This window comes from Ursus americanus, chromosome 2 (genome assembly GCF_024610735.1).
Source record: "Ursus americanus isolate L20-20 chromosome 2, mUrsAme1.1.p, whole genome shotgun sequence".
Taxonomy (NCBI): Eukaryota; Metazoa; Chordata; class Mammalia; order Carnivora; family Ursidae; genus Ursus; species Ursus americanus.
Window position 1 is genome coordinate 105396542 of NC_142128.1, and position 11727 is coordinate 105408268.

Below are 11727 nucleotides of genomic sequence, written 5' to 3' on the forward strand. Positions count from 1 at the left end.
GGGAGCTGCAGGCAGACAGCCGAGGAGAGGCTGTCTGCAACCTGGCAGTGGGTGGGGGCTGTACTTAAATCGGGAAGGTGAGGATGTATGAGGATGCATGATTGTAAGTAGCCCATAGGTCAGCTACGGCCCATGGATATTTTTAGGTGGGTCACGGGCTGGGCCCCTCGGTACTCAGCCAGGGGGTTGCTGTGGGCCCTCTTGCCTTAATCAAATTTCCATTGCTCAAGCCTGTTGTCTAAAAGCGTTCTCTAGACCCATGTCCTACCTAGCGCTTGTTACGAACCAGACGAACCAGAATTTGTTCCATTGGTTCCCTCTGGATGGAAAACTAACAAGTGATAACCAAGCATTCTGGCCTTTGTAATCTTTGATCTTTTGTAATTAGTGCTTTCTTTCCTCCAAAGGCGGGATTTACCAAGGCTGGCTCGTTCCCTCCCCAGTGGACCACATGAGCTGGTCTGGACTATCAAGACACAAGTCAGTTTTACTCTCTAAATAATTATTTTGTCATTTTCTTTTATTAGGAACTCAGTCTAGGGATTGGTAATTCAATAGCTTTGCACAGCATCTAATCCTGATTACAAGAGACATTCATATTATTAAAAGCCGACCTTCCTGCCTCTGTAGTTTCCGTGCTGCATACCTATGTTGACCAGCAGTTCCAGAATGGGGTCTCAGTGTGTGTGGCCAGTTTGACAGGCCAAGGTACGTTGTGAGGCAAGAGGAGGCCCAGAGGTTATAGAAGCCATTTCTGATGCCTTCCTAAGTCTGACTCCTTGACTTCTCTTTCCTTTATTTAGGACACACAGAGATCACCCAGTGTTGTGCCCTCCCTGCCTCTACTGTAGGGTGCTGGCCGTTGAACTTGCCAATTCCAGCATTGGCGTTGAGACAGAATGCCAGGAAATGTGCTTTGGAGCTTTTTTTCCTTCCTCTGCCAGTTTTCGAGATGTCTTTTGATTTAAGGATACTTTGGAAAGCTTATTTATCAAGTAGTTCTTTTTCTATTCTGGTAATGTCTTAGCCAGCACCAATCTTAGGTCCCTTCCTATAGATCTGGTGAGATTTCTTTTACAGGCATTAGCGATAATATACAATTTTTCCTTGAGAGCCCTGTTCAAGTACAGGATTAAATTTTTCAGTCACCTTTGTCTTCTGTGGATGCTTTGATCTCAGTACGTGGCACATAGCTGGTCTTTCCATTAAATAATAATTGAATGAATGAAATGCTAAACCTGAGTGTTCAGATTTTCTAACTGAATGATGGTGTGCTCTTCTACTTTAACTTGTGGTTGTTTTATTTAAAAACTATTTCTGGGGCACCTGGGTGGCTGCCTTTGGCTCAGGTCATGGTCCTGGAATCCCGGGATTGAGTCTTGCATTGGGCTACCCCCTCAATGGGGAGTCTGCTTCTCCCACTGCCCCATCCCCCTGCTTGTGTGCTCTCTCTCTCTCAGACTTCCTAAGTCTGACTCTTTGACTTCTCTTTTGTTTATTTATGACACATACACCCTTTCTCTCTCATTCAAATAAATAAAATCTTAAAAAATAAAATAAAATAAAAAATAAAAAGTATTTCCTTCTCCCTTCTAGTCATAGTTATGTGAATTTGGCCACTCAAAAAATCATGAAAGGTACAATTTTTGTTTCTGATTTCAAAAAGTCTTTAAAAAGATTATTTTTATTTGGTAAACATTATTTGTAGCTTCTAAGTTAAGACCTCATGTTTCGGGGCGCCTGGGTCACACAGTCGTTAAGCGTCTGCCTCAGGCTCAGGGTGTGATCCCGGCGTTCGGGGACCAAGTCCCACATCAGGCTCCTCCGCTAGGAGCCTGCTTCTTCCTCTCCCACTCCCCCTGCTTGTGTTCCCTCTCTCACTGGCTGTCTCTCTCTGTCAAATAAATTAATAAATAATCTTAAAAAAAAAAAAAGACCTCATGTTTCATGTTCTTATCAAAAGGACCTCACCTAACATTGCCACATAATTGTGGTGACTTTCTCAACTGAATAACAATATGATTTTTTATGTATTATGCTCTTCCTAATTTCATGTATTTAGGTACATATGTGTGTTCCTGTGTATATATGTTCTAGGGTAAATGTCCAGCAAAAGAGTTAGTTAAAGGCTATCAATTTCTTTTGGAATGCTCCATGTGAGTGGCCTGCCCTGAAAGATTTGATCAGGTTATAACCATCAACTGTACAGGGTACCCTGTAAACTCATATAAGAGTTAAAGATTAATATCAGAATATATAATATTTCTACAAGTCATTAGAAAAATAACCAATCCACTAGAAAAATGGGACAAGGACATGACTAGTGATTCCCCACTCTGGCTGCACAGCAGAATCATGGAGGACTTGAAAAACTTCAAACACCCCCCATTTACCCAGATGCTGATTTAATTGGTTTGGTTTGAGACCCTAAATCTGCATTTTCTTAGGCTCCCTAGGAGATCCAGAGTGCATGTGGAGTTGAGAAACACACTGATAAAAGATGTATTTGACCTGGGTCTTGAAATATCAGTAAATTCACATAAGGAAAAAAGAGGAATGAAGCATTTTGGGTGGGGATGGGAAGACATGACCAGGACTCATATAAATAAGTGGGCAAAAGTAGGAACTACACTTGCAGAGGCAGGGAATCTTGTAAAATTTTAGAATCTGAAGGAACCAACAAGACAATCTAATCTCTACTCTCTTCTCTCTCACTGCTATGTTTATCACTACTACTGCTGCAAGAAAGTTTTTAGAAGTTTGTGTGTGTGTGTGTGTGTGTGTGTGTGTGCGTGTTTAAGGGCAGAATGTGCTACCCCAAAATATGTCTCTTTGGTATGAGAATTATTTTGAGCTGATTATTTTGGGAAACTGTAGACAAAGAGTAGCTCTGAAAAGAGAGTACAAGTTACCCTTTTGTAAGAGAAATTTATGTCAGAAAGGGGGCCTCTGCCAGGAAGAGAATTATTACCAGAGATAACTTTTCCACCTGAGAGACTTATCTGCTTGGCAGGGCAACCTCTGTTATCTTTTCTTTTCTTTTTTTACCCCTTTCTTTTTCTTTCTTTCTTTCTTTCTTTCTTTCTTTCTTTCTTTCTTTCTTTCTTTCTTTTTCTTTTCTTTTCTTTTCTTTTCTTTCTTTCACTTTTAAATTAGTAAAGTGGGGAAAGGTAAATTAATAAAATATAATAGAGATCAAGTAAAGAAGAGAGACCAGAAAAAAAAAAACCAGGAAAACAAATAAAAAGCATAGGTTTTATGGTACAATAAAACCCAAATGTGCCATAATTTTACACTAAATGTAAATGGACTGTAGCTCAAGGAAAATTTATTAAAATTTATTATCCAATAAAAAGAAATATTTATTTCTTTTACTTTTTTAAAAGATTTTATTTATTTATTTGAGAGAGAAAAGGAGAGAGAGAGTACTAGCAGGGGGGAGGGACAGAGGGAGAGGGAGAAGCAGACTCCCCGCTGAGCTGGGAGCCTGATGCAGGGCTCCATCTCAAGACCCTGGGACCATGACCTGAGCCGAAGGCAGATGCTTAACTGACTGAGCCACCCAGGTGCCCCAAAGAAATACATTTAAAGCATACATGTAGACTGAGAGTAGAAAGGTAGAAAAATATATACCATGCAAATATAAATTCCCCCCAAATCTGTATAGCTATATTAATATCTGACTAAATTGACCTAAAGGCAAAAAGCATTATAAGAGATAAAGGGAGAGGTACCATTATGATAAAATGTTCAGATCACCAGATTAGTCTATGAACAAAAGCAAGGCAGGGTTTATAAAAGCCAATCTGGAGTCTACGGAATAGTGACCCCACACCACTTATGTAGATCAATCAGTACCCTCCAGGAGTACAGCTGCAGTTGAACAGAGTTGAGTTTATTAACTCCTCACAGCAAGGGAGAACTCACACCATGCGGAACTGTGAGGTGACCCAGTAAGAGGGCTAGAAGGGAGTCACAGGATTTGGGGTTGTGTGAGGGATTGGGGAGTGTTTAGGATGCAGGGGTTTGCTAAGGATTGGGAGTAGGGATAATTCTATGATTGGATATCTAGGTAATTCATACCTAGAAGGTAGGATGACTAGATGGTGGTTAAAGCTACAACTGTCACTCATTAACCAGGATAAGGAGACTTCTGGTCAGTTTTGTGGTTTGGATGACATTCCTGCTTTTGTCTGTGTTCACACAATTATGGAGTGGCCTTGGTTTGTCCTGATCCATCTCTGTCACAGGGTATTTTCATTCTGTGAAACCATTTGTGTCAGCTGGAGACCCCACTGCCTTGCTGTGTGGGCCAGACAGGCTCTGGGCTCGGAGGCTGCTCCTCTCTCAGGCTGAGAGCTGAGTAAAGGAGAAAAGGGGAGGATAATTTCAGCTATTTGTGTGTTTTCCAAGAAACCTTGTGATTTTGGTTCTGGAGTAGACATGACGTGCTCGTCTCTGCTAGTGACCTGCCTTTGTCCCTCCCCCTTGGTTAAAGCAGGTCTGCACTATTTCCTCATTATGATTCCTTGGTCTTAATTTTACTTGTTTTTATTTTGCACAATCAGTGTGGTTTTGGAAGGTAATTTTCCTTTAATCTTACATTTTTATTTATGAGGTTTGAGACAAGTTTGGTAAAACAGAAGGTTTAATTTTGGGGGCTCAAATGAGTTTGCAAATGTTCAGTATGAGGGCCAATTCCCATGAAATGTCTTTATTCATACATTCCATGTTCTCTGTTAGTGTGACTCAGTGACTCACTGCAATACTCATGAAATGGACACAGCTGCTCCCTGAACAAGGTGCTTGGTGTGAGTGAAGTGTTTTAATATCCTCTAATGGAAGATATATGCAAGAATAAAGTAAACTTAGTGTCTTTTTCCATATTTTTCAGCCAAAAGTTCCGTGCAAGATTTTGTGACTGTAGCTTAACAGCTGTAACTAATTTTATCATTACCAGAAATTCCCTTCTTTTCCCGCCTCTGGTTTCCATTTCCCCCCTGGTGGTTGGAGTCCTCCCTCCTGGTCCCTGCTCCCGCCAGTCACCTGGGCCACTTGCTGCCTTTGGGATGATGTCATTCGGGCCTCCAGTTGCCATGGCAGCACCAAGACTTGGGAGGATGGTGCCTTCCTTTATGGGGTCTTGTTACTATCAAGGCCTGAGCAGCTCTTTTCCCCAGGTGACTAACTCAGGGTCCTCCTGGTTAGCACTCACATCAAAGACACCCACTTAACTTCCCTGGCTGCTCTTCCTCCACAGCTGTACCTAATCACCCCTCCCTCATGCCAGCCGTTCAGAGGATTCAGACATACCCATTACATGGTTTAAAATGGTTTAGACCTGTGAATGTATATTGGACAATAATCCATTGCTTGCTCATTTCTAGATGCTCAAAAGGTGGTTGACTCTAGATTATGCATGGAGAGAATTCTGGGTTCTTGAAGTGTTGGAACATCCCAGACAGCTGCAGTGACTCTAGACAGAGCGGCCCTGGAAAACTGGAAACTCTGAAACCCACCCCTCCTTGATTCTCAAGACTTGCTGCCTGCTCTTCCCCCACCTCACATCCCATCCTTCTTTGTTCCTCCAGCACATGACCAAGACAGGAATTTTAAGAACCTTAGCCCCAGATCCAGACATAATACACACGGTAAGAGCACAAACCAAGGCTCACATAATTGCATATTTAAATCATTAATTATTTAAATCAAACTAAAATTTTAAATAAAATAATTTCTAGCCTCCTGCTTCGAACAATATACTTTTGTAAAAGTCAGTTCAGATTTAGAATTATGGGGTTTTTGTGTAGGGGCCAAGGGCAGGCTGCCCAAGATGGGCCACTTTCGCATGAACACTGTTTTGAGTTAAAAGCAATCAAAACCCAGCAGATTCAGTAAAAGCTCTTTACTTGAGGGAAAAGCCTTCAACTGCCTGCTTTATAGGAAGAGAGATATTAATAGAGATTCCTCTTCACCTAAGAAACCTTTCTATCTAATAGAGCAACCTTTGTTTTCCAAACATTAAGTCCTCTCACCTAGAGTATGGCTAATGGTCTTTCTCTCCTTCGTATCCTCAGAGCCTACCTCTCTTCTTGCTTCTATAAGCATCAAGTTGCCTGTCTTTGGAATTTCCACAACTGTGTGGATTCCCCATGTGTACCCTATTAAATTTGATTTTCTCCTGTTAATCTGTCTCATGTCACCTTGATTCTAAGTTCAGCTAGAAGGACCTAGAAGGGCAGAGGAAATTCTTCCTCCCCGACAAAGGTCAGTACTGAATCACCCAGATAATTCCATCCATAAATGCAGCCATATTAGTATGTTGTCTTAGATGATTTTCTGGCTTTCACTGTAACCAAACTAATGGGAGTTCACTGCTTGGTGAGGTTCAGATGGAGAGTACAGGGAGCTGTCACCCAAAGGAAAATTTATTTGCAGCAAAGAAGAAGATCAAGGCGAATAATTTCCAAAGCCATGACTCCTGGGGCAGGGGCGAGTAGGTTCTTTTTACTCGGGGTTTAGGGTGAATTCTCAGAAAGGGGAGCTTTATCATTGCATGTAAAGGTGGGTGTAAGGTTGTGCAGGAGTACTCAGAAAACACGCCTATACCTGCATTGCATGTTATGTTAATGAAGCTTGTGCTCCTCCTAAGGCAGAGATATTAACATTATAATGAAGCAGAGGTAACTCCGGAGGAGAAGGGGCCTGGGGCATGCTCTGATAGTCCATATATACTGGATGGGGTCCTGGGCTCCGTATCTGGGGTAAGGAATGCAGAGCCTTGCTTACTTCTGGATCCGCACTTGGGATTTTACCACTGATTTATTGTCTCTGATAGGGTTGAGCTATTTCCTGGCCTGGTAGAGACTATTAGTTTTTACATATTCTTTGTTCCTTAAAATTCTTAACTGCTGAGGTTTTCACATTTCTTTGAAATTCTGACACCTCCTAGGAAGTTCTGCAGGAAGTCTGCTCTGGCAAATAGGACAGAGATGATGGAAAATAGCTGGAGGCCTAAAATGACTTCTCCAGTATCATGAAAGCTGTGTCTGTCTTTCTTTTTCTGAGGACCCCGTAACTCTTCCTGCTCACATCATGCCCATGTCCTTCCCCTCAGAGTGCATTATAACTCCCTTATGGAAGAGCACTGGAAATAGTAAGCATGTGGATAAGCATTAAAGATGAAATTTTTTCTCTTAATTCCTTTAAAATGCATATGAGTGTTTAAAGCGAAGATTTATAACTTTGCACTGTGTGGCGTAGGACCCATGCAGATGTATACAGGACAGTTACAGAATAAAGGGGGGGGTGGTGGGAAATGGCCCTCCACAGGTGCATGATTCTTATATTTTATGTGAAGTGTCACATGGTTAATTCTAAGTGGACTGTGAAAAGCTCACGATATTTCAATACCGTTAGGAACCACTAAATAATAATAACAACACCAAGAGGTATAGCTAAAAGTCAATTATGTAATTTAAGGTGGATTTCTAAAGGATCAGCTAATCCCAAAGAAAGCTGGACGGAGGGGGGAACAGGACAACCAGCAAACAAGACACCTCCAAGGGCAGAAACCTTTGACAAAAGGGAGAGATGGGATGGACAGAATTCACATCATTGAGCACTCCAGGTGCCAGGTGCTTTGCAGAGGATATCTTATCTACTCTTGACATTAGCCTAAGGGGTGGGTGTTGCCTTGAAAGGGCCTCAGGATGCCCTGTGGGCTCCCATGGAGCTTGGGAGGGGTGGGAGGTGGAGCTGCTCCAGGGCCTGTCCTCCGCACAGGTCCTGTGAATGCTAAGACAGTGCAGGGCAGGAAGATCCAAAGATCCGTTACTAGTTGATGGACTTCAGTTTTCTGGGCTCATAAGGAGTAAAGGTAAAAACCACAACACAATACAATGTACTAATTAAAAGTGATTAAGTCATCAGTGTGATCTGGACATTCTTTCCCTAAAGTCCTATTTGCATGGGAAACCACTTTATAACCAGAAGGGTCTTGAAAATTTTGTGATTAGTGATGTGGGAGACAGAGACAGAGAAAAGAAAAAAATTATTAAACTTCCTTATTACTCAACAGCCCACTGATGGGTCCTTGAAACAGGCAAAGTTACATTCCTCTAGGGCTCATCTGCCTCGATGTGGACACCTTGCTAAGGGCAAAAGGCCCACTTACCCCCTCCCCTCCCCAACCCCATAAGTCTGCTTTAACATATAAAAATTCCTTTGGAAACTTCCTTTATCTCTAAACCCCCACAAGACACATGTCGGCAATCATCCCCCAAGCATATGGCCCTCTGATATACATCTGAAGGGTCTCATGACTAAGGTTTTATTAGATGGTAATAAATGACCTTTTCCCAACAATAGCTAGCCCCCTCCAGGTCCTGGAAAATTTCCTTCCAAATTCCTTAGAGTCTTAGGCTATCCCTAACCCCCTCCCAACTTGAAACTATGTAATGGGCCGCTCCTCATGACCCCGGTGCAGCTCTTTCTGCCCACGGGTCCTGTCCCTGTGCTTTAATAAAATCACCTTTTTGCACAAAAGACGTCTCAAGAATTCTTTCTTGGCTGTGGGCTTCGAACCCTAACGTTCTTTCCTACATCAATTGTACCTCCCAGTTACAGTGCAGAGAGAGCGTGAATACTGCAGTAAACCCTGAGAACTCCACGGGGGCCCAAGGGCCTATAGCATTCTCTTTTCCTTTTCTGGACCCTACTCAGCTCTCCCACCCCCTTGCTACAACCACGCACAATACTTGGTTGTATATCTCCAGATCTTTCTAATATGGGCATGAAAAGACATATATACTTTTTGATATTTATTATAAAAAAGGGATTATCAATATATTCCCTTACATACTTTCATTTCCATTTAAAATATGATAAACACAGTCCCAGATCTGTCTGCGCCTCTGGATCCTGTTACTTTTTTTCAGCTCTGGACTATCCTGGGGAACAAATGGCAGCAACAAAGGACTCTTTCTCCCCTTTGTTAATGGTTATGTAAGCAGAAAGAATTAGGGGTCCCTGGAAAAAGAAAGATGAGACATAGCACCTTGACATAAGAAAGGTCCTTTTAGGTCTCTGGCCATCTTGTGATCTCTGTCTGACAGGCACTACTTGCCCAAAACACATTTCTTACAGAACTTCCCGGAATATGTTGAAATTGCAGAAGAACAGGCCTCATTAGTTAATAATCTTAAGGGAACAAAAGAAAGGAAGAGCAAGCAGGTACCATCAGGCCAGGAGATAGCCTAGTCACTTCAAGGACGATAAAGCAGCGGTACAGCTCCCTGCGCTGCTTCCAAAGCAGTCTGAGCAGAAGACTCTCGGGTTTCCTCGGCAGCACCTAAGCCCTCTGAGCGCCTGGACACCGGAGCCGCTGGAGCAGGAGGATGGATGGTGTCAACCCTTGCAGGCCTCGTGACTTCAATCTATGAAGACCTGGGCTCTGTCACCTTAAGATGACTTTTATCCCAATTCCATGCCGAGATCCTCATCGTGCAAGCCCTTCATGAATTTCCATGCACGCTTAGATTAGATCTTGCCCAGTTTTGTTGTTCCAGGAGACGCTGCTCTGGGAAAGATCCCCGGTTACTCCTTTCCTTGTTGCAAGTAAAACCCTCCCTTCACCTAGTCTTTGGCTTAATTGTATGTTGGTTTAACATCCACCCAGAGGCGAACCCAGTTTGGGGTAATAGTTACTTGTCTGTGACTCTGTCGCTCCTGCTAAAGGGTCTCTGAAAAGCCACCATGCTGGTTAAGAGCGTGAAGGAAAGAAATGCCAGCTCCATGTGTGGGAAGGTCATCAGGCACAGGCCAAGGGCAAAGAGGGGCTGGACCTCATCCCAGCACAGCCATGCTGTCTTGCTGAGATTCCAGGGGAGCTCCCCAGTTTACCATCTCAGTCTGGGAGCTGCTGTTGTGGACCCAGGGCTCTGGGTCAGATGGGAGTAAATCCTGTGGCCCTTGCTCTTGCAGACTGTACATTGCTGGGCGGCGTGCGCACACATGCACACACACACACACACACACACACACACACACACACACACACAGATCGCAGCAGAGCTGCACCAGTGTCGGGGCCAGAAGACGAATTCTTCAATAGATAGGATGTAACGGTGATAAAGCATTTGGGAAGTAGGGTAGCTGAATCCTTCCCTCCCTTGTTACACTAATATAAATTCCAGGTGAATCAGGATTTACACGTAAAATAGATAAAATCTTAACAGTGTTAGAAAAAACAAAAAGCATTTGTGTCATAGGTTATAATCATGGAACAGAACACTTACCGTAAGCAGGGCAGGAATCCCAGACGCCACAAAGGAAAAGAGTAAAACACTGGATCTCGTAAAAAAATTAAAACTTCTGTAAGAAAAGAAAAGCCAACCATAAACAAAATGAAAAGGCATTTTGCAGCACATGTGGCAGACTAATTTCTCTAATAAAAATGCAAAGAGGCCTACAGGACAGGAGAAAAGCTCCCTCCCACCCCAAATAAGCAGGCTTCACTGAAGAGAAAGTGCAAATTGCCAATAAATACTTGACAGGTGCTAAAAACCAGACATAGAATAGAGCAGTATCGGGTGACTTTCTGCCTCATAGAGTGGTAAATATTGTTAAAGATTTCTACTTCCAGTGTCATGATGAAGTAGGGGGTTTTGATGGCAGTGTAGACTAAAACAATTCTGTAGAGGGAAAGTCAGTGATAATCACCAGTTTGAAATATCCATACACTTGGGTCAGCAATTCCACTTCCAGAAACACCTGCACAACGAGACCAACACGCACACATGAAGACAGTTGCCCAGGGATGGCATTCATCATAGGTGCTGTTGTAAGAGGCCTCCTGCAAGTCAGGTTCTGTGTACAGTGCTTTGTCATTAAATTCTCACAACCACCAAATCAACACACTATTGTTAATGTTCATTTTTCAAATGATAGAACTGAGAAAAACATGTTCCAAGTCATTCCATTTGTGAGAAGCAAATCTTGGTCAGGGTTGCTCAAAATCACATGTTGTGGCCCTATGTCATTTGCAAAAGCAAAAACTGGATGGGTCCAGTTTCATTAACAAGAGGTAGGCGGGATAAATGATGCTTCATCCAGACAAAGTAGCGGCGCCCAGCCACAGAACAGAATGGGGTAGGTTTGTATGCGCTGGAAAAGTCAACAAGACACATGAAGCAAAAAGAAGAGCAAGCTTTTGAAAATAGTTGTGGGGAGCCTAGGTGGCTTAGTCAGTTAAGCAGTCGACTCTTGGTTTCAGCTCAGGTCATGATCTCAGGGTGGTAGGATCGAGCCCCGCATCAGGCTCCACGCTCAGCGGAGAGTCTGCTTGAGGTTCTATCTCATCCCTCTCCCCTTGCCCCTCCCCCTCCTTGCTTACTCATGTGCACGTGCTCTCTCTCTCTCTAAAATAGAAATAAATCTTTAAAATAAAGTAAAATAAAAATAGTTGTTATAATTCTATTGTTTAAAAAATAATAAGGAACTAGGAAATGTAATGAACTCTGCATGCCTTACAATATTTATTTATTTATTTATTTTTGATTTATTTTTATTTTTTTTTTATTATTAACATGTAACGTATTATTTGTTTCAGGGGTACAGGTCTGTGTTTCATCAGTCTTACACAACACACAGTGCTCACCACAACACATACCCTCCCCAATGTCCATCACCCAACCACCCCATCCCACCCACCCCACTCCACTCCAG